This window comes from Miscanthus floridulus, chromosome 12 (assembly GCF_019320115.1).
Source record: "Miscanthus floridulus cultivar M001 chromosome 12, ASM1932011v1, whole genome shotgun sequence".
Taxonomy (NCBI): Eukaryota; Viridiplantae; Streptophyta; class Magnoliopsida; order Poales; family Poaceae; genus Miscanthus; species Miscanthus floridulus.
In genome coordinates this window covers 58,995,751-59,019,543 of record NC_089591.1, presented here as the reverse complement: position 1 = coordinate 59,019,543, position 23,793 = coordinate 58,995,751, and the positions used below count along the sequence as shown (strand labels likewise).

The following is a 23,793-nucleotide window of genomic DNA, read 5'->3' as shown; positions in this document are numbered from 1 at the left end:
GAGCAGAGACGGGAACAGGACAAAGTACTCAGCAAGTCAAGTAACTTCAACCGCACCCAGGCAAAGAATACATCAACAAAAATAAAGAATCTTCATTTAAAAAGGAGTGTAATATTACAAGGGGATGCTCAATCGAGTCAGGCGTTGTCATTAGAAAGGGAAATGTCAATATTTAGACTGTCTACAACCCTACTAGCTAGACCTTCGACCTCAGACTCCATCCTCTCAACGGCGTCAAGATATTCTTGGCTTTTAGCTTCTTCTGCTATCTTGGAGAGAGGCGCCTCTGGAGCAAGGACCCGGACCTGGGCCAGCACATTCTTGGTACATACTTGGGCACACCTCTTCGCGAACTCTTGGAAATGAGTCGAAATCCGGGGAATGAACTGCGCCCAAGATTGCCTGTCATCCGCTGGAGTCCGGAGGACATCGGCTACTGAATGAAAAGATTTCCACAAAACATTCTAATTCTCAGTAGCCGTCGCCAGCTTCCCGGACAAGCCTTCAATAGTTTTTTGGGCCTGCACAAGATCTTTGTCAGCTCCGCGCCTAATTAGCTTAGCAAGGGCGAGTTCTTCCTCAGCATGAGTAATTACCTCCTCAGCTCTATTATGACTAGAACAGACAAGGGCCCTCATTTCATCAATACTCTCCGAGAGCTTCTGCTTCTCAACTCGGAGAGCTAGACAGGACACCCAAGAACAAGTCAGCGAAAAAAGAAGTCAAAATACAAGAAGAAACAGGCAGAACCCGTGGCACCTTTGCATTCATTCTTCGCAGACTCCACCGCAGCATCTCTCTATTTCTCCGTCTCCACTACCCGGGCGCGAAGGGCTTTCTCCTCCTTTTGGTGCATTTGACGCTCCGTCTCCAACTCAGCCCGGAGGAGGTCAAGATCGGCTTTCAGAGCATCCACCTCCGAAGACAACTTCCTCTCATTTTCAGATGAGAAAAAGAAGCCAGAATGATCACGAGAGAAAGACTGAGCAAAAAGAGGCAAAGAGAAACAAGGCGTAAGGATAGAAGAAAAAACAAGCATGCAAAAGAGGAGTGGCAGTAAAACCTACCTGGAGCTTTTCACCAAAAGAAGTCGTGAGGGTCGACAAGCTCCCCCAGACTGCGATCAGCTCCGATAACCGATGAGTGGCATCGAACTGTTGCACCACGTCACCAGAAAAGGAAGGGCCGCCGGAAGCAAGAGAAGGGGAAGGAGAGGCCAGCTGGGGCGAAGAAGGAACGACCAAAGCAACCTCCAGGGAAGCCAGAGCCAAACCCTCAGAAGGACCCGGCGCGACGGCCACAGTTACCTCTGGAGCGACCAAGTCCGCAACTCCGCCAGGTAGCTCTGAAGCCCCCGCGGCGACTTCATCAACAGAATGTTGTGAGTCTCGAGGTTCAGAACTCGTTGGCACGGCGGGAGGCAGAGAAGAAGTCGATGAAGAAATTAGAGAAGACGAAACACTGAAAAGTGATAAAAGGAAGCACCAATAAAAACAAGAGGAAGGAAGATAAAAGCCAAAAAGATAAAGCTAGAATATACTCACCCGACTACTTTTTTCTTCGCGAAGCCACGAGAAAGCCTCGCAGGGGGAACCACGACGATGAAGACGTCCCCACCACCCGGCGACGGGAGCGGGACAACCGACAATGGAGCCATGGAAGAAGCCGGGGCTGGAGCCGTGGGAGAACTCTGCACCGGAGGAGCGTTACAGCTCGGGACAGAGGCAACCAAAGAACTCGACACCGGAGCTTCAGAAGAAGTCGGCGCGGGAGCCTCGGAAGAACTCACACCCGACCTCCGATTACTTCAAAAAGTTCAAGACTAAAATTCAAAACAAAGAGGAGAAATTCAATGCAACAAGAATATGAAAAACAACTCACCGCCGCATGATGAGGGGGACTTCATCATCCTCTTCTTTCTCAGCCAACGAAACCAGAGCACCTGCTGAAAAGGAGATGAAAAGTACTCGGTTCAAGAGAGAAACATGAAAATAAAAGAACAAAGAGTATTAAATGTGCTCACCTAAGAGCATGCTAGCAACAACTGGAGTACCTGAGAGAGTACTTGGTTTGCGAGGCTTCTTGGAGACAGGCAAGCCAGATGAAGACCCGTCCATTCACCCCCTCTTCGGGACACTGTGAGGACCGCGAGGGACTAGACGAGGAACATATTCTTCATACACATCAACAAATCTGAAAGAAACCCTAGGAAGGGCTGTAAAGGTTTGAGACTTACTAATTGCAGAAGTACCAGCTAGACGATCCCCAGTCTCCACCACGGTAGGGAGAACATCAAGGGGGATCGGATCGACAAAGTTCCACCCAAGCTCCTGTGAAAAAAAGATAAAACACCAAGACAAGGAAAAGCTAAGCAAGAATGGATGCAGCAAGAGTACATAAAGAACTCAAACAAAAAGATAGACAACTCATAGCTGGGGGTGGGTTGATGGCCGAGAACTCAGAGACGGCAGGAGGAATGACGCTCACTCCTTTCAGCATCTTCTGGAGGCGCTTGAGTACCTCCTCACCGGTCAGCTCAAGAGCTAGGACCATGCGTGAAGGATCCTCGGCCCCAGAATACTCAAAGCCGAGATGCTCCCGCTCTTTCAAAGGCTGAACCCGGCGACGAAGGAAGCTTGAAACAATACCAAAGCCGGTCAAACCCTACTGTTTCAGCATGCTAATCCTATCAAGGAGTGGCTGGATCGCTTGAATCTCAGCAGGTGACTCAAGCTTCTTGTCCCATCGGTCATTCACCATAGGACCAGATCCGGAGTGAACGACAAGAGAAGGGATCAAATTGGCAGCGTAGAACCACTCGGCACGCCAATCTTTGACAGAATCAACCAGGTCATAATCAAAAAACTTAATTTTGAGACCCTGGCGAAACTGAATCCCGCAACCGCCGAGGGCGCTGGTTTCTTCACGGCGGGGTTGAGGTTTCAGACGAAAGAAAAAGCGAAAAAGAGATAGAGAAGGAGGGATCCCAAGGAAGGCTTCACAAAGGTGAACAAAAACAGAAAGATGGAGAATGGCATTGGGGGTTAGATGGTTCAGACTAACCCCGAAATAACCAAGAAACAGATGAAGGAAGGCGGAAGCAGGAAGACAAAGTCCAGCGCGGACAAAGGAAACAAAAAGGACAATCTCACCAGGACCCAGAGCCGAAACCCGATGCTCGCCCGGAACTCTCCATTCAGCGATGACTTTGCTTTGGATCAAGCCGTCGCTAACGAGCTCGCGCAGCTGGTCTTCGCTTGTTGTTGGAGTCGGCCAAACCTTCTGAGCTGCCCTCATGGCCACGACCTCCTGGTTTTCAATCAAAGACAGGGATGACTCCTCATCCACGAAGGTCGCCTGAGACTTGCTTGCGGTTTTCTTCTTTCCCATGAACTGGCGGAAGCAAAAAAGGCACTAAGGAAGATGAAGCTAGAATGATGGTGCTCGGGTGATGGCGACAATGACGGCGGCGGATTTCTGAGAGCTAGGGTTTAAAGGCAAGAGCTGGGCGACAAGGGAAAAGAAGATAAAAGGTCTTTAAATAGATTTTTCAGTGATACAAACGGCCCACAAAGCCCGTTAAAACACAATGTGGGAACGCAACGGTCCATTTACCGACGCAGCTAAAACGACGGAGGGCACGAATCCTCACAACGGTACAAACCAACGGGCAGATTTCAGACTTATCCGTCCAACGCCACGGCAGGGTTATCAGATTGATACAAGAACAACCCGTCAAACCAAGAAGAGAGAAAGAAGAAAGAAAGGGCTACCTCACGAGGAACAAAAGAACCCGGTTATGTAAGAAAGAACTCGGTAGTCTCACGAACGACAGGGATCACAACAGAAAAGTCAAAGACAACTCAGAAGACAAGATTCGTTACATTACAAGTGACTTCAAAAATAGAAGATTACAAATCTTACAAGACCCAACGAACTCGGTACCATGAAAAGCAAAGTAGCAAAGAGGAACACGGACACGACTAGGCTCTGGAACGACCACGTGTCCCAAATTGCTACTCAGAAGAACAAACCGCCATCAGTTACACTGTTTTCTTCAAAGGACGGACGCAGTGCATCCAAGGCGGAAATCGACAGCACGGCAGGGCAACATGGAGCATAGAAGGCCGGCATGCATCTGTCTACCCAAGACCGATGTGATGCTGGATATGGTGTTGATCTGCACCGGACGGTCTCAAGACAGACGACGAGGATCAACCCAGAACTGCCGGATGAAGGAACGAAGCCCACATCACAAGACTTCCTCCAACTACCACCACGTACATCCTAGCACAATGCTGTTGCGGGATTAGCCTACCTCTAATCCCTATCACAAGACTTCCTCCAGCTACGACAAGACACACAGGAACTACAAAACATGCCCGAGGGCTGCTCTACTTCACAAACTACCATGTTCATGACCACCAAGGTTTCAACAGAATATCCAATGAATGAAAACAAGCACTCCGGGACAGTATTTATAGACCAAAGGATCGGCGCACATGGACTAGGAGTACCAACGAAATAAGCCTAACAAAGGACACAGTGAAAAGACATGACTCAATAATAGATGACTCAGGCGAGAGGAAGCAGTACTCGAAGACGGGCATATTCGGAAGAATATACCAGCACAGTACAACCCGTGAACAAAAGGCATTTACACTCAACCACCACCATACAACTACATCTAGCAACAGCAGACCATCAAAGAATACGCTAGGACCTCGCATCCGATTTCTTCCTGAACAAAACAACACGGACATACGCTCGGAGGCTCGACCAGCACCATAGCCTAATCAACACTAAGCTAGGGAACCCGGTTTTCATTTCAACTAATTCCGGAGGCTCGGAACCAAAGACAAAGGACCAAGAATACAAGAAACTCAAGACTACAACGACGACGATACATCAAGACTCTTCATCCGACTTCTTTTCTAAAGAGAAGAACTCGGAGAAAGCGCGGAGCTGCGTGATAAACCCAAAAGCACGAGGCTAGTACACTCAGTGAGTGCAATTTCACCAAAAAGGAACCTGGACATAAGCTCGGAGGCTACATGCCGCAAAACTACTCGGATGATGGTTTAATCCAAGACTAAAAGGCCACTTCGGAAGGATGCCGCGAGACTACTCGGACGATGGTTTAATCCAAGTCTTGGGGACTACTTCAGAACACAAACTTTCAAACAACATAAAGGATCAAGACCCTCCAACTTTTTGTTCCAAATAGCAAGAGGCTCGGGGGCTACATTCAGTGAGTGCACTTTTTCTTTGAAAAAGCACACGTCACCAAAAGACTTCCTCAACACAGACCATTTCAAGACATTACGACAAAAAGAACCCAGAACGAGCCATATTCGAGTTCTTTTTGATAAAACTTCAACGAACAATCGGAACAACTTCAAGACAAGATCCTCCAGCTCCTTGTTCCAAATAGCAAGAGGCTCGGGGGCTACAACCAGATGAATGTATTTTTTCTTCAGAAAAGCACTCACCACTCAAAGATCCTAAGAAGCGCTACAAGGTTTCACTCCAGAAAGCACTCGGATGACATCTTATTCCTACTCAACAAGACTTGAAGGGACAGAGCGAGACTTTCAGAGCTCAACCATGAAGTGCTCGGGGGCTTGTCGATACGGGACCCACAGGATACCCCGCAAGGGAGAGAGAAAATCTAGTTCAACTAGGATTCTTCCCATGTAAATTTTAGTAGTAGAACTATCAAGTAATCCTACTAGGAAATCTCATTGTAAACCGACTAGGACTCTGGCCTCCTGACTATATGAAGGAGGGCAATGCTCTTGTCAAAAGAGAGAACAGAGCAGATCATAATCAATCCAACGCAAAGGCTAAGGTTGACTGGACGTAAGGTTATTACTCGATCTACGATCGAGGGCCTGAACCAGGATAAATCGGCTGTCTCTTGCGTAAACCATCGAGTTCGGCATACGCCGAAGCCCGAACATACTGCCCCGGGTACCCCCATGGCAGGCTATCGGTGGTAAAACATCGACAGGTATCAGAGGTGATTGTTAATGTAGTGAGTAGTAAATCTTGACATTTGATGTACATAGATTATGATGTAACCGAATTGTTCATTTCAGATGCGAATCACATGAGGACTCTTGATTCAAGTATTAAACGTAATTTAGCAATTATCAAGAAGCTTAAAGTGATAAACGATGAAGTGAAGGACGGGTTAATTGAAGAATTGAAAACTGTAAACTTGAGCAAATTTGTCAGTGAAGCAGTTTCTTACATTTGTGCTGCTAAGCTTCGTTCTACTGACATACAAGTTGCAGTTCAGGTATGCGCAGTGTTAACAGTACCTGGATCTGTTTTACTTAGTCTTATCAGTTCACAAATATACACTTAATCCGTCTTGTAAGCTACAGCCTTGCTCATTATACATTTCTTTATAAGTTATTTCAAAGTTGATGAGCCAAACTATGAAGTTATGGGAGAGAGTCATCGAGCAGCGCCTGCGAGGAACGACGCAGATATCAACAAACCAATTTGGTTTCATGCCCAGAAGGTCAACCACAGAAGCAATCTTCTTAATAAGACAGGTTATAGAGCGGTTTAGAGACCAGAAGAAGGACCTCCACTTGGTTTTCATTGACTTGGAGAAGGCTTATGACAAGATACCAAGAAATGTTATGTGGTGGTCTTTGGACAAACATAAAATCCCATCAAAGTACGTGACCCTCATCAAGGACATGTACAACAATGTTGTGACTAGTGTTCGAACAAACGATGGTAACACAAATTACTTCCCAATTAAAATCGGACTTCATCAAGGGTCAGCCTTAAGCCCGTATCTCTTTGCCTTGGTAATGGATGAGGTTACCAGAAACATACAAGGGGATATCCCTTGGTGCATGTTGTTCGCTGATGATGTAGTGTTAGTGGACGAAAGCTAGGCGGGAGTAAATAGGAAACTAGAGTTATGGCGGCAGACCCTTAAGTCTAAAGGTTGTAGATTGAGCAGAACTAAAACCGAATACATAAGATGCGACTTTGACGGAGTTGTACAGGAGGAGGAAGATGTGAGTTTGGAAGGTCAAGTAGTGCCTAAGAAGGATACCTTTCGGTATTTGGGATCGATGCTACAGAGGGATGGAGATATTGATGCGAACGTTAGCCATAGAATCAAAGCAGGGTGGATCAAGTGGCGACAAGCTTCTGGCATTCTCTGTGATAAGAGGGTACCACAAAAGCTAAAAGGCAAGTTCTATAGAAAGGCGATTAAACCGGCTATGTTGTATGGAGCAAAATGTTGGCCTACAAAGATTCAACATGTTCAACAACTGAGTGTTGCAGAAATGCATATGTTGCGATGGATTTGCGGTCACACAAGAATAGGCTGAATTCGGAACGATGATATACGTGATTGTCTAGAGGTAGCACCAATTGAAGAAAAGCTTGTCCAACATCGGTTGAGGTGGTTTGACCATGTCCAAAGGAGACCTCCAGAGGCACCAGTGCATTGTGGAGTCCTAAGCCAAGCTAATAATATGAGGAGAGGTAGAGGAAGACCGAAATTGACATGGAAGAAGACAATAAAAAGATATTTGAAAGCGATATACCTAGAGATCTATGTTTGAATAGGAGTAATTGGAAAGCAGCTATTGAAGTGCCTGAACCGTGACTTGGGACTCTTGGTGGGTTTCAACTCTAGCCTACCTCAACTTGCTTGGGACTCAAAGGCTATGTTGTTGTTGTTGTTATTTCATACATGGATTAGCAATGTGTTCTGTATAAGTGAAGCATGCTGCTGCCCTAATTTTTATCGGCATCAAAATCTGTAGGCTATTAGCTTATGGAGTTGTGCAGCATTACACATATAGGTTATATTTTATTTTTTTTGGCGATATTATTCTTGTCTGTAAACTGTTAATATTATGGTGAATTCTCATGGAATGTAGATTTGCTCACTGCTCCATCAAAGATACATAGACTTCTCTCCTTGTCTTATTGAAGAACTCCTAAAGACCTTCTATCCTGGGAAGTCTGGAGAACCGGATTTAGACAAGAATGCAGGAGCCTTGAAGAAGCGAAGCACACTAAAACTTCTAATGGAACTGTATTTTGTTGGAATTGTTGAAGATGCTAGTACTTTCACCACCATTATAAAAGATCTTACATCACTGGAGCATTTGAAAGACCGGGAAACAACTCAGACAAATTTGTCTCTCCTTGCTAGTTTTGCTCGCCAAGGAAAGATTTTTCTTGGACTGCAACAACAAGGGCAAGATGCTTATAATGAGGTCAGGAAAATTTTAGTTTTACTGCAACCCGTTTACTGAGCATTAGATGGCACAGGAGATCTCTATCTGTAGCAAATTAACAATATACTTTCTAGTTATATTCAGGAGGGTTTACCTTGAAATTATGCTGGAAGATAGTTTGACTAATGTCTCTATATTTGTAGTACATTCATCTCTTGGGCCTTTATTTGTAGCACAATGATATGTATGCAAAGTGTTATTTGTGCTTGAATTCCATCATAGGCAACACTGCAACAGTCTTTCCAAATCTTAGGTTTATTACTGTTGCCATGGTTACTCATTAGATTCATTTTCTCTGCTGCAGTTCCTCATGGACCTCAATATTACTTATGATCAGAAGAGGTTCTTCAAGAAAGCCTTTTACTCTTACTATGATGCAGCAAGCGAACTTCTACAGTCAGAACATGCGGTAACTATATTTTTTACTAACCCGGTATTCTTTAGAGAAATACAATAGTGGAGCCCTACTGTATTTTTTAGTTTATGTGGTACTCTACCATCTTATGCATTAACAACCAACTCAACTATGCAGTCTCTTTGTGTGATGGAGTCAGAAAATGCAAAAAATTTGAATGCCAAAGGAGAACTAAGTGATGAAAATACTGCATCACATGAGAAGCTTCGAAGATCTTTCGATCAGTTATTGCATTGTGTTTCCTCGTGAGTTCTCTTGAGCAGTAACATCTTTGTTTTATTTATTTCTTAAGTAATTGGTTATGTATCCATACAACTAGTCCTTTATTCTGTGCACTGAATTGGAAAATAATTACTCTGTTTTTTCAGTCTTCGATCCAGATTGTTTTCTTAGTGTAAAACTTTCATTTTTTGTAGAAAAGAATATTTTCCCACCAGGATAGGAGCTAGCAGAAATTATGCTAATAAAAACCTTTGACTCTAAACCACTTGCTCCCTCCCGTTCCAAAATACTTGACCTTATAGGATTCAAATTTTGTCCCAAAATACTTGACCTTCTCACTTCCCAATGCACCTTTCTCTTCTCTCAATGTACCTTTTTCTTTTCTCAATACATCTATATATATCTCCTTTTTGTTTTATGTGTACCACACCTTTTCACTCATCCTTAATTCCTGTGTCCAAACCGAAAATGTCAAATATTTTGGGACGGAGGGAGTGACATTTTTGGGAGACCATCTTAGTTGCTAGCAGTTTCTGGTAGTCCATCTTAGTTCCTTTCTTTTGAGGAATATCATTTCTAGTTATTACATGAAGTATAAAAAAGAAACAGGCTATACCTTTGCAAATAGTCCAGTTTTTTCTTTACCTCATTGCTACAATGGAAGTACCATATACATCGCCTGTGTATAATGGTGCTTACAAATATTTTGAATATATTGTCTTGTAGTTTAGCTGAAGCTCTTGATATGCAGCCTCCTGTTATGCCAGAAGATGGACATACAACTAGGGTTACCACAGGCACTAACTTACCTCCTTCTGGGAAAGAATCCTCTGCAGTACAACTTATATGGGATGACGAAGACACGAAGGCTTTCTATGAATCTTTATCTGATCTCAGGTTTTTCCTTAGATTGCTAATGATATTTTACTTCTCTGTACACACTACAAAATTGTTAGTAATTCTATAATGTGATTTTTCTTTCCACCTGTGTAACCGATTTGTTTTGAGCAGAGCATTTGTGCCTGCTGTACTACTGGGGGAAGTTGAACCGAAGTTGCTAAAGCAACATGAAAAGGTTCATGAACAATCTAACGTAAGTCTCTCAAATACTTTGCACTGTAACTGTTTTCACGAATTAATAGAAGGTTTGATTATGGCTTTATGTACTGAAGTTTTAAACATTGTCATGGCGACTTCCAAGTTTGCAGCTATCTAGTCATTCCTTCTTCTCCCATTTTCCTTTTTTTTTTTCAAAAAAATCCCATTTAGGCCCTGTTCTGTTTGATCCCCAAACCAAGGGGGTTGGGAGGGATTGAGGGGGATTAAATTCCCTACAAGTCAAAATCCCCCTTAACCCCCTCCAATCCCCTTCAATCCCTTTCATTTCGAGAGCAACCGAACAAGGCCTTAAGGTTTTAAATCTTTGGTGGCAGGGGCACAGGCATAGTCCTTTGTTTTTTTTTAGTTCTTTCTTCTCTTTTTCCCTGACCCTCTTGTACTTTTAGGCCTTGACACACATATGCATTACTAGTTTTGAACTTACAGTATGTAGTCTGGCTGATCTCCACTTATAGTATATAGTTTCTATTCACTTTTGTAGCTACCCTATTTTGTACTTATTTTCTTTTTCAACCTTTTGTTCTGGAAGAGATGAATGTTTCTATCGTTTGCATGATGGCCGCACCTTCTCCAACTAGGTTTTTCCTTCTTTGGTGTGATGTTCAGTTGACGGGTGGGCCTGGTGCAAGCGGTAGTCTTACCGCCTGTGACCGGAAGGTCCCGGGTTCGAGTCGCGGTCTCCTCGCATTGCACAGGCAAGGGTAAGGCTTGCCACTAACACCCTTCCCCAGACCCCGCACAGAGCGGGAGCTCTCTGCACTGGGTACGCCCTTTGGTGTGATGTTCAGTTAAGTTAGTCTTTACTAACTGCTAAGCTTACTGGTTTTGTTTAATTAGGAGTGTTCCATGCAACCACAGACTGAAGTACAAGAGAATGGTGGAACGGCTGTCTCTGAACATCAAACTGACAGAATGGCAAATGAGGAACCCAAGAATAGAGAGAACACAGAAACAGAAAGATTGGCTAAAGAAAAAAATCAAGAAAAGGTTAGCAGAAAAGATGGTGCTGAAAGAGAGAAAGTGCGAGGCATAGATGGTGCAAGCTTGGATAGCCTGCTGCAGAAGTTGCCAAGATGTGGCAGCCGTGATCTAATTGATCAATTGACGGTAAGAAGAGTTGCTATTTTTTTTTCTCTGTACATATGGGTCAGTTACTCAGTTAGGCCCCTTTTATAAACTCATTTTCCTTTTTCCAGGTAGAGTTTTGCTACCTGAATTCTAAAGCAAACAGGAAGAAACTTGTGCGAGCCTTATTCAGTGTTCCAAGGACTTCTTTGGAACTGCTACCTTACTATTCTCGATTAGTTGCCACATTGTCCCCATTTATGAAGGGTCTTCCAAGTATGCTATTGTCGATGCTTGAAGAGGAGTTTAATTTTTTGATAAACAAGAAGGTTTGTTCATATTAATAGTGCAGTATCATTTGTTACCAGGAGAAAGCTTGCTTTAGTCCATGGCAATATATTTTGCTGTTCTTGCGTCAGCGCTAACTCTGGTTATCGACTATGTTCCTTTTTCAGGATCAGATCAAAATTGAAACAAAAATTAGAAACATTAGGTTTATTGGAGAGCTGTGCAAATTCAAAATTGCACCACCATGCCTTGTCTTTAGATGTTTGAAGGTATATACATCTACACATAGTTCGCATATGGAATTAGCATTTGCCAGCTTACTCACTCCAATTTTTAAAGTTTGTAATGGCTTTGTTTATGTTTTTACTTCACATCAGCTACTGTGTTATGTTTTCTTCACTTCAAATTACTTTGAACTTAACTTGGTCTCAAGATACTTTCATATGTGCTTAACTTAGTCTTGCAATCCTTCCATATTTTCAGGCTTGCTTAGATGATTTCACTCATCATAACATTGATGTGGCCTGCAATCTTCTGGAGACCTGTGGATGTTTTCTTTATCGCTCACGAGAAACTACAATTCGCATGTCAAACATGTTGGAGATACTGAACAGATTGAAAAATGTCAAGAATTTGGATGCACACCATACCACACTTGTAGAAAATGCCTATTACCTATGTAAACCTCCAGAAAGATCTTCCAGGGTATCTAAAGTTCGACCACCTCTACATCAAGTAAGGTTCCATTTGTAATCTGATTTGCTTTCCTCCAGAGTCTCTAAAGTCTGGTTACTTGTACATAAAAAATTAAGTGCAATATACTAATTGTTTTTAATGCTTGCAGTACATAAGGAGGTTACTTTTCTCAGATCTACAAAACAACTGTTCAACATATTCTTCTTCAGTTACTCAAGTTACCTTGGGCAGAGTGTGAACAGTACATTGTGAAGTGTTTTCTTAAGGTCCACAAGGGAAAGTATAGCCAGGTTCACCTGATTGCTCTACTCACTGCTGGTCTTAGTCGCTATCATGATGACTTTGCTGTGGTTGTGGTAGACGAGGTGAGTTACTTTAGTTGAAATGGGAAGTTGTTCCAATTCAAGGAGCAGTGAAAAATTGTCTTTTCACTTCACATGAAAATGTTTATGACATGCAAACTTACAACATGAATTGGGCCTTAATCCTGCACTTTTGTACTGTTACCACATTTCTTTGATTTGGATGCTGAGTTTGGTACTTGACTTGCTGTTTTGATTTTGCTTAACCCGTATCAAAACAAATTGTACACTGCCTTCATCTGTTTTCTTCTTTTGTGATTGGACATTTGAGATTGTCAGCTATAGCCGAGCTTAAAGCAGTATCAATAGTTTAATTTCTTTTGACAATCTGGTATCTGCATAAGCAACAACTTGAAACATAATATGAACATCATTTAATTAATGCATGTACACACGGAGATGTTTTTTTTTATAAAGCACACAGGAGATGTTAATATTATCCTTTATATTTGGACGCAGGTGCTAGAGGAGATTAGAGTTGGACGCTCAGTGTTTTCAGATCGGATGACTAATCGCGATTAATCGTGATTAGTCGTCCTTATCGGTGCTCGATAAGGGCCCTCAATTAGTTTAGACCGATTAGAAACCTTATCGTACGATAAGTTGCGACTAATCACGATTAGTCGTCCGATCAGACGAGCCGGACGACTAGTTGGGTAGGGAGAATTCGGCCCAGCTAAAGAATTCGGCCCACCTTTAACTGGCCCATTAGGGTAAGAAGAAGAGGAGTGAGTGAGTGACCTAGTGAAGGAGCTGCAGCCGCCGCACATTTCCAGCTCCTGCTCGGCACATTTCCAGCTCCCGCTCTGGCTCTGCTCTCTCTCGCAGCCGCCGGCACCTCTGCCCGCGTCTCCTCCGCTGTGGCCTGCCTCTCTGGATTTCCCTTGCCGGCGTCCGCAGCTCCGTCCACGCCCCTCGCCGGCGTCCGCTCCTGTCTCCTCCCCTGCCGGGACCCAGTAGCCCCGTCCGCCTCTGAGGCTCTGTCGCTCTGAGCTCCTTCCTCGACGCCTGGAGGACGGACGCAGGAGGCCTCAAGCATCAAGATGAGCCACCACTCTGCCTCCTCTGAAGGTTATTGTCTGTCTACTACTCTGCTGCTGTGTATTGCATGTTGCCACCAATTTGTAACACATCTGTGTGGCTGTGCCGCTCTGCAGAGGATGCTCGACGGCGTGCAGTTGTTGAGGTAATTCTACCTGAGAATGAAGCTGTCTCAGGAGGGGCTGCCTCAGCGTCGTCAGCTGCTCCAACTGCTGTGCACAGTGTGCACTGTGCTAAACTGCTAAACTGCTGTTAGTTCTTATTTGATAAATTGGTGTACTTGGTTAAGTTGTTTTGCCATGCTCTACTGTCTACTACTCTTTACATTTTCTTTAGTCTTTATAGTTTTGTTTTTCTGTTATTTTGCCTATCTAACTGATTATCTTCTTTCTTTGTAATTTCAGATTCAACCACAAGTCAGCAGTCAGCACTCACCATCAGGCATCAACAAGCAGCAGTTACAGGTAAGTGGCCAAAGCACCATGATAATGATTCATTGCAAACATGATTGCATGCCAAATTATGCTTGATTGCTTGCCTCTAACATTTACCTATTTATTATGGCTATGTTTACATATATTTACATCATATATATAGTATATACATGGTCGATTAGGCCATCTAGGCACAAGGACGACTAAATGTCCGACTAGCTGATTAGACCGATTAGGACCGACTAATCGACCAGTCGTCTGATCGGTGGTCATACGACTAGCCTCGATAATACAATCTGAAAACATTGCTTGAGCTAAACGACTATGCAATGCAGCAACAGCGCCTTGCCCATATGCGATTCCTTGGAGAGCTATATAATTATGAGTGCATTGATTCATCAGTTATATTTGAGACACTAAACCTTATTATTGTATTTGGTCATGGAACATCTGAGGTAAAAATTTTACTCTAGCAAAATTGGAGGCAACTTATCATCTGTATTCCTTGAGTTTTTCTTATGGAATTTGGAAGTGCTGCATTTCTGCAGCTCGCATCCTGATTTAATATTTTTTCTTAAAAAGATCACACACTTAGTAAGATAAAATTCTTGAATAAACCAACTTTTGGCCTTGCCATTCTGAAGCATGTTAGGTATAAGGTATGCATTTCTGTTTCCTTCCAAAACCTTGTATGACCTAGGAGCCTCACATTTTTTTTCTGGGATACTTTGGATCTAGAATTCCTGGTTTGCATGTTTAATAATTTTTTCTGAACTTTGTTCTTACCAATTATCTTTGATGCTTTGTGGGCGCCTAATTGTATAAATTTTTAATAATCTATGTGTCGACGTTTATTATTTATTTACAAAAACATACCATCCTTTGTTTGTGTCCTGTGCAGCAAGATTTGCTCGATCCCCTCGAAGATTTTTTCAGAATCAGGCTGGTCATTACACTTTTATAGACTTGTGGTCACTATTTTACCAGAGGCTCTTCAAAAAGAAAGCTTGACAGTTTTTTTCTATTGTTCCAAAGATATGCTCTCAGCAAAGGGCCGTTACCACTCGATGTAGAATTTGATGTTCAGGTTAGTCCTTGTTCTAAACATCACGAACTTGGTAGAGGTTGCGAATTCCAGGCATTATTAGTGGAGTCTAAGCTCCATCTAAAGGGCATACCCAGTGCAGAGAGCTCCCGCTCTGTGCGGGGTCTGGAGAAGGATGTCAGTGGCAAGCCTTACCCTCGCCCGTGGCAATGCGAGGAGACCGCGACTCGAACCCGGGACCTTCCGGTCACAGACGGTAAGACTCTACCGCTTGCACCAGGCCCGCCCTTCGAGTCTAAGCTCCATCTAAACTTAATAAAAAGCATGAGTTCTATTCTAGTCAATAGGTGTAGCTTCTGAATTCTGATTCATTTGTGTGTGCTGAAGGATATGTTTGCTGAGCTGCGACCCAACATGACTAGGCATTCATCTCTGGAAGGATTGAATAATGCGCTAGTTGAGCTTGAACAAAATGAGCACGTGGCTGCAGCCAGGAAAGGTGGAGATGAAAATCACTGGGACAGCGAATCACAGTCGAAACAATCTGAGAATGTTGTATTTGATGCCAATGACAAGATGACAGCAAATATATCCAAGAAAAATGGTAGGGACCATGAAGAAGCACCAAACGGTGAGAACTCCACAGATAGCACAAGCAGATATCGGAATGGTCATGAAGATGAGGAAGATTTTCTGCGTGAAGAGAGATTGGATGGCAGGCTGGAAAATGAAGATCGCATTGAGGACATTGCTGTGCCTGTTGGTTCCGATGAAGAGGATACTGTTGAGGTTCGAAAAAAGAAGGTGCAAGTTGACCCTAAGGATCAAGAAGACTTTGACAGGGAGCTGAAAGCCATTCTTCTGGAAAGCTTGGAGTCACGTAAGTTGGAGCCGGCCAGGCCCACTGTGAACATGAAGGAACCAATGAGTACCTTCAAGGGGTCAAAGGACCTGATGACTACTGAAGCAGCGGACAAAGAAAACGTGTGTGATGAGTTAGTCAAATCCGGATCCGGTGGTGCTAGCGAGGTGTGCTTCAAGGTGCTTGTGAAGAAAGGGCACAAGCAGCAGACAAAGCAAATGCTCATCCCGGGGGACTGCCCACTGGTGCAGAGCACGAAGCAGCAGAGTGCCGCTGAGCACGAGGAGAAGCAGAACATCAAGCGGAAAATTCTTGAATACAGCGAAAGGGAGGAAGAACTGAACGCAGCGTCGGCGGCGCCGGGAAGTGGGAACGGGGGTCAAGGAGGAAGAACTGACGAGCCTCCTGCTGCTGGTCGTGTTACCTGGGACGGCCCAAGCAGAGGTGGTGGTGTTCGGCAGCATTACTGGGTCGCTGGTGGGTTCTCTACCGTGGCTATGGAAGAAGGTGAGCTGATGCCACTGCGTTCATGGTTTGTTGTTGTTGCCCCAGGAAAGAGCCGCCCCAGTATCGTCCCATAATGTATTTACTCGATGGTGTAATTGTATTTACTCGATTATGCGGCGTGAGAATGGTTGCATCAGGAGTTGACTCGTTGGTATGGTTGTGGTGTGTTAGCCAGCCTTATCTCGGGAAATTATTTAGATTGAGGTTAGGAATCAGTATTTGGCACTGTAGCACTTTCGTTTGTATTTGACAATTATTGTCCAATCATGGCCTAACTAGGCTCAAAAGATTCGTCTTGTAATTTATAATCAAACTGTGTAATTAGTTATTTTTTTATCTATATTTACTACTCTATGCATGTGTCTAAAGATTTGATGTGATAGAGAGAAAGTGAAAAAACTTATCTAAACCAGGCCTAGGTTGCTATCTCAGATCAGGTAATTTCGTACCCAGTAGCTCAACTGATACCTTGCGATGGAACCCCGGTGACCTTGAACTGTTTGTTGACTTTTATGTCTGCTCTGTCAGATGTCAGGATGCATATGGGCGCAAGATCTGAGCGTGAGAATCCTAGTACATTTTCAGATTTGAAGTCGCTCCTTCACTGCCCCCGTTTACTCGTTCTATTTACGCTGCACATGCCCCTGGTGCCTCCTATCATTCATTCCAGCTCGTTTATTCTCGCATGCTTTCAACCCTCCATGATTATTCTTTTCCCTATATACTGCAATCCGTGCATGTCTGCCATGACCCATGACCATGACTCCATGAGGTCGATCTCCTTTGCGCCCAGCAATTGCGATGCGTTGCGAGGGAGAAAGCGAGTGCGGCCCGAGTGAGTGAGCACGGAGTGACGAGCCCGATGCCAATCTCGCCCGATGGCGTCGTGCGGTGGTGGCCAAATTGCTCTGGCCTGGCGTCGCCCGACGTCACGTCCGACGCCTGCAGACGTACAGGGAAGGCAGCATCTCGAAGCGCGTGGTCTCTCTGTTTTTTCAGACTCGCACAGGCACCGGATAACCTCGGTGCCTAGGGGCTAGCTAGGGGGGCTATATGGAATGGAATCGGTAGTGCTATTTTTTCTCGGATAAGTGCAAGAGCTCTGTCATTCGTTCAAGACGACGCGAATACCGTCCGGCAGTGGTATCGGAATCGATCTCAGGGCCTCCTTTACACGGATATATGGAATCGCGCAGCTCCCGCCTCGGCGGATCGGATCCATGCCGGTAACACACGCGCGCACACACACACACATACTCATCCATAGTCGCAGCATCGCAGGGCAAGCAGAGCAGGGACTGACGACAGGTGCGGCGAGCAAGTTGCAGGCACCAGCGCACTGCCGGGGAAAGCCGGCCACCCATAGTTGCGGGAGCACCAGCGCACTGCCGGGGAAAGAAAGAGAGCGAATAGTATCTGGGTGGCCTCTGGAATCTCCGTGCCCGAAGTGGATTCTGTCAGGGTGGCACTCGCGGTCTCGCGCCCAGGCCAGCCCCCCGCGCGCGGCATCCATCCATTCGTCGTCCCGGAGCGGAGGCCCCCGCCCGGCTTTTGGATGGTTTTGACTCTTGGAGGGATCTGAAAGAGAAGGAACGATAGGCGTTAGATTCTGCGCCCAAGTTGGTTCATTCATCTCTATATTTTGCTCTAATAACTGCATCTTTTGGCGGTGGGCCGGACCGAATAAAGCGCCCCGGTTCTGGCCGGCTTTAGGCGTCGGATCGTGGCTCCTGCTCCCTCTTTTTCACTCGTTCCTCTCTTGCTCTGCTTCATCCTAGTTGGATAAAGCCAGCGCAGCTCCAAGTAATATCTGCGCCGGCCTCAGCCTCTCAGGTGTGTCATGTGTGTGGGGTGTCGATGTGCAAAAGCGATTGTTTTTCCCAGTGCTGTACACGCTGGGCTGTTGTTGCCTGGTGCTTTGCTTTCTTTGCGCGTGAGGCCATTGTGTGCTGTGTGCGCCCATCGCTTCAGAAGACCTTTCGCCGGCGACTTCACTTCAGCTGTGGTCCGTTAGCTCGGTGGATCGTCCGGTCGCCGTCCTACTCCGCTTGGTGCCACAGGGTGGTGATTGGTGAGTGATGACGTTCTGCAGGCACGCGTGGATGCAAACCGAACATAGAGATACCCCCCCTCCGGGCCGTTTTCTAAGGCGTTCTCGTGTGTTTTCCTATAGTCCAGGATGTAAGGCATGCGGTTTTGAAGCAAGCGTTACATGCGGCCTTGATTCCTTGACGTATAGGAAGGCGCCAGCTAGCTGCACATTACGTTTCACGAAGCATCACTGCAACCGCATGGATAGTTTGGCATCACTGCACCTTGGCATGGCATCAGCCATCAGGAGGATGGAATAATTTCCTCCTTGGTATCTGGAATCCATCTCTTGGTGCCTTAGAAAACGGCCCGGAGGGAGTACTAGACTAGAAACGTCGCTGCCGAGCCGTGTTCTCCGGCCGATACAAAACGAGCGTGACGGTGCCCGCGAAACGGACGTCGAGGAGGAGCGCGTGCCTGCCTGGTGGTGCGATGGGCTGATTGATGGGCCGCCTCGCGGTTTTTGGTGGGCCCGGGCTCCCACCTCGGAGAAGGGACCACCCGAAAGGCCGAAACGAGCAATGCTGGGCCACTCAGTGGCTGCTTGGAATTGGAGTAGTGACCACCAGCACTCATTGCAATTCCGGCGGGTTGAGTGGGGCCCGCCGCAGTTTAATACTATGCGCCCGTACGTTTCGCACGATCGCCGCATGACGGAATGAGGGAGAAGATTTTTTTTAATGACAGAATTATTTCCTTGGTTCTAAGAAAAAGTTTCGCTTCCTTCATTGATTTCTTTTTTATTTTTGAAGTTACCTATTTATCCTAAAAGCTATATTTAGTTCCTTATATAGCCCTGGGACTTAATGGTGTCATAAGTCAGGAGCAACATAACGATTTTACCCTTAGCGAAAGATATATCAACGCAGAGTTTGTCTGTGTTTAATTTTCAGCAATACTTAGTCAGGGCCAAAATGTTTCCATGTTTAAAAATAATATGTTCCTTATTTTATACAACTATGATAAGCTTAACCATTTGAAATATTGCTCCAAATTAAACACAGAAAAACTTAACTCTACATTGATTCATTTTGCACCCGGAGATAAAATCATCGTTGTAACCCTGTTAAGTGCCAAAACTAACAGAAGTGCCACGCAAGGAACCAAAGATAGTTTTCGGGCCAAATAGGTAACTTCAAAACTAAAAGGGCCTAGAAAAGAAACGAACTTTTTATAGGGACAAGGACATAATTCTCTCTCCTTTTTTTTTCCTCTGTGGTGTGCGTGGGTGACTGGATCTGGGTGTGGTCTGTGGTGGTGGTGGGAAGAGAGGTCCAGTTTCCGGGAGATCAAACTCCAAAGCAAGTGAAAAAGAAATGAAACTACACGTCGCGTCCTCTCAAAGAAGGAAAAGAGGTGAGAGGTGTAGGCAGAGTGGTAAAGTCATCCAAGCCCTTTCAACGAAAACTAAGAGATTCTGCGAGGAAAGTCAGGTGGCACTCACTGCAGGTTATTAGCACAAACTAGTATTTGTATATGTTGTACTATATGTATCCTGGAACAGACATGACTTTGTTTCGCCTTGGACCATTTTTATATAAAAAATAAAAAAGGAAAGAAGAAACATCAAAGCTTGGTGACACGTGAATATATACGTGATCGTATGTATCAGCCTGACCCCACACTTACTCCTATGTGTCATGAGCCATGCACCCACGTTTAACACGTTGGCCTCATCGCCCGAGCGTCGCAGCCAGGTTGTTGCTTGGTACAGTTTGAAGAGAGCCAGTGTGCAGTGCGTGGCAGCCGCCGCCGCCGCCGCCCCCCTCCTGTCGAGCCTATCCATCCAAATCCGTGGATGCATGCACGGCGCAACCTGCCACACGGACGAACGCCAACGCCACTATTCTTTACAGCCCACCGTACCGGCCGGCAAGTCTTATCACAATAATGCGCGGGGGGGCGAGCGACGCAATGCGGTGCACCGAACCTCTCTCACTCAGAGAGAGTGGAACGGCAGGCCGCTTTCCGTGCTCGCGTGCGCCCCACCTGCCGTAGATGCCCGTGTGAACGCCCCCGCTGTCCGCTTGCGGTCGCGCGCGCGCCGCCGGACCGGAACCAGAGCGGGGCGGGGGTTGGTGCATCATTTCCTCCTGCCACCGCCCGGAATGGGAGCCGTTTGCCCGCGGGCGCCGGCCCATGCCTTGGAGCCCTTTTTAGTGCTACTAGGCACGCACTCGTGGACAAGCGACTGAGTAACTAAACATTAACATTATTTCCTAAAAAAACTAAACATTCACCACCCTGTTCGCTTGTTGGTTTCAACCAGCCCAAACCAGCCAACCAACATTATTTTCCTCTCACATAAAACCAGCACCAGCCAGCTCAAACCAGCTCAGAAACCAACCAGCGAACAGGCCGATTATTATATATATATATGTAAAGAGTAAATTGCACAGTGGCGATTGCGTTGCAGGAAACGAATTGCGCAGATTCTCTGGAGCCACTGATCTTAGCTACATGTAGGGCCAAGCTTGACACGTGCCGACGGAACGTGAACCTGATCCTCCTAGCAAAAATCTGAGCCAGGCTGATTCATTCATATACTGGCCACTTATTACTCTGATACACTCAATTGCTCCACCGAACTGATTCGCCACACGGTCACATGGCTGATATGATGTCTGTAGACGACTTTGCGTGACATGACATGGCTCAACTTTTGGTCACCGTGACAATGCGGCAAAGCCAGTTTGTCTCAACTTGCAGCTGACCCCTGTCCGTGCGATCTTTAGGGGGTCCGCTTTTTAACGGCCAGGATCGACCCTGCTAGTGAATCTTTGTGCGCAGCAGATGGGTCCCAGCCTCCCAGGGCAGATTCCGCTTGCTGGTAGATGGTAATTGGAGTCGCTGAGTCACGCCCAAATAGCTTGTTGCCTTTACATGCAATGCAATCTTAGTTTTGGTTCTCGGGAAAATTAGTAGGATCCGATTCCGAGTCCACACTCAGATCAAAAGCGAGGTTCTCTGTGAGGAGAATGAATGGAACGGCCACTCAGTTCTCAGGTTGCACTAGAAAACAACAACAAAAGGGGGGAAGTAAAGATAAATCTGTAGGAATCTGAAGAAATTTGTGAGAGAAAAATACTGTTTCGGATGAAAAAAGAAACGGATCAAGCAAGGTTTAAAGGTACGTGAATGGGGCAAAAAAGGACATGCAAATTTTAGGTTCGGTCGCTTGCAAAAAAGGACGTGCAAGTGCAAGTTTAGGAAGCGAAAGAGAGGGCTCCAAGACTTCACTCGATCGCCACTATAAAAATAAAAACTACGTTCTGAGGGTATTAGTTAAAGTAGTTTCACCACATATTTTCTGGCGCAAGAAACCTTTACCACCACGGCAGCGATCGAGGTCCAACAAGAAAATATAGTTACCGGGTATCTTGGTTGCACCAAGTGGAGAGAATTGGATTCTAGGTGTATGGCAGACCACTGTATCTAATAACTAACGTGATGCCTCACTAAAGTAGGGCAAGCGGAGGCAACAATCCAAACAAGCTCTCGTATTACAACAATTTCAGCAGAGACCACAAATTCGGACCCCTGTACATTTTAGGGTCTACTTTTATTGCACCTAATTCACAATAGAAATGGGTTTGCAAATTTATTTCAATAGACACGAACACATAGGATCCACAGCATGTTCCTTTTTTCTTTTCTTTCTCTTTGTTTTTCATTCCTCCCTGGCAAGGCGGCCATATTTGTCATGGCCCTCATTTATCCCAAGATCTCACCTGCTAGGAGGGGAGGAGCCGCCGGGAGAGGAGGAACGTACAGGGGCTACCGGGGAGGGGGGCCATGCTGACGCCAGTGGAAATGATCACACTGGAGGGTAGCACGACACAGGGGGTAATGATGGAGGGCGGTGACGAAGCAACGGTGGCGGGCAATACAATATGATGGGGACAGTGCGGGACAACAGAGACATCACGGTGGAGGACGGAGCCGATACTAGGGATAAAAATCTAGGAGGTGAAATTGTTGCTTAAATTTAGAAGGAATATTTGGAGAGAAAAAAAACTATTACTCTCTCATGCATTGGATGCATGCATGGGCCGGACACATGTCACGAATCCCACGGAAGGTGGCCACGATTGCTCAATATGAGTACCATCCTCATTGAGTTTTTCCTCTCATCCTCGGAGTGGAATAGTCCACATAATCCATGTGGCTTATAGACAGTTAAGCCTCTTATGGTCGCATGTTTTCCCTTTTTCTTAGGATGTTGGCGCAATGGTCTCATTGGAAAATAAAATCGACTATATAATCGTGACCTATAGTTGAACATGCCTATCAAAACAGGAAATATGATTCACATATGAAACAAACTACTAATTAAGGGTTTGATTGCTTCTCTTGCTCACCTTTGGCTAGCCTTGCGTGTCAAGGTTAGAGAAGAAGAAATCATTTTGGGATGCTTTGCTTGTTTGAATTTGGGTAGTGTGAACAAGATTTTCTTGCTTTTGAGGGGAAGCCAAAGTGCTCTCCTCACCTAGCAAGGTTTGTCTTACCTAACGTTGCTAAAGAATTCTTCTGCGCAAGGTTGGAAAGACAACAAAAAGTATCATAAGACGAATAATAGTGATGGAATAAAGGTATGTTTAGACTCATTAGTGCTAATTAGCAGCTAAAATCAACATATAAGAATCTAACAGGCGTACCGATAGATCTGCTAACAATTAGTTTATTAGTTGGTGGAGGGGTACTAATAATTCATATGCACGTCGCTCCAACTACTTATTATTACCGGTCGGATCCAAATAGCCCATACTAATAATTCATTTAGCTAATACTCTTTCTATCCCGAAATTGTAAGCGTATAAACTTATACTAGAGAAATTCAAACTTTACAAACTTGGACTAATAATTAGTCAAATTATGTATAAGTTTAGGACATAATACTTGCGACGATGGATTTGTAGATGTCATTGATTCTTTAAAACATAAAAATATATTATAAGAGAACCAAGGTCAATTGATTTTATTATTATTTTGGGACGAAGGGAGTATTTAGCAGTTATTAGTTGGCTGACTTTTAGACAGACAGAGGGGGTAGGACTTAAATATAATGCACTCTTGCATTTTTCATCTGTAAAATTCTAAAACTACGAAGTAGATGTCTATATTATCACTGCTGCCCCAGCTCCCCTTGCTGGTCCTTCTTGCCGTCACCACTTTCAAGTCCTAACTTCTTCCTTTCACGCGAGTTCGCCGGTGGCAAGAAAAGAGAGGGGACCCATCTCTTTACCTCTTTAGATCTAGTTTGCTTATATTTAGTCTAAATAAATTATCGACGAAATCAAATATTTTTGGTCGAGATGTTATTACCTAAAATAACTTTGGTGATTGCCACGATGAGTC

At 45.0% G+C, this 23,793-nt stretch overlaps 1 pseudogene; it reads left to right on the top strand.

The window, feature by feature from the left end:
- Positions 1 to 5,981: 5,981 nt before the first annotated feature.
- Positions 5,982 to 16,422, top strand: LOC136495957 (regulator of nonsense transcripts UPF2-like; annotated as a pseudogene).
- The last annotated feature ends 7,371 nt before the right edge of the window (positions 16,423 to 23,793 follow it).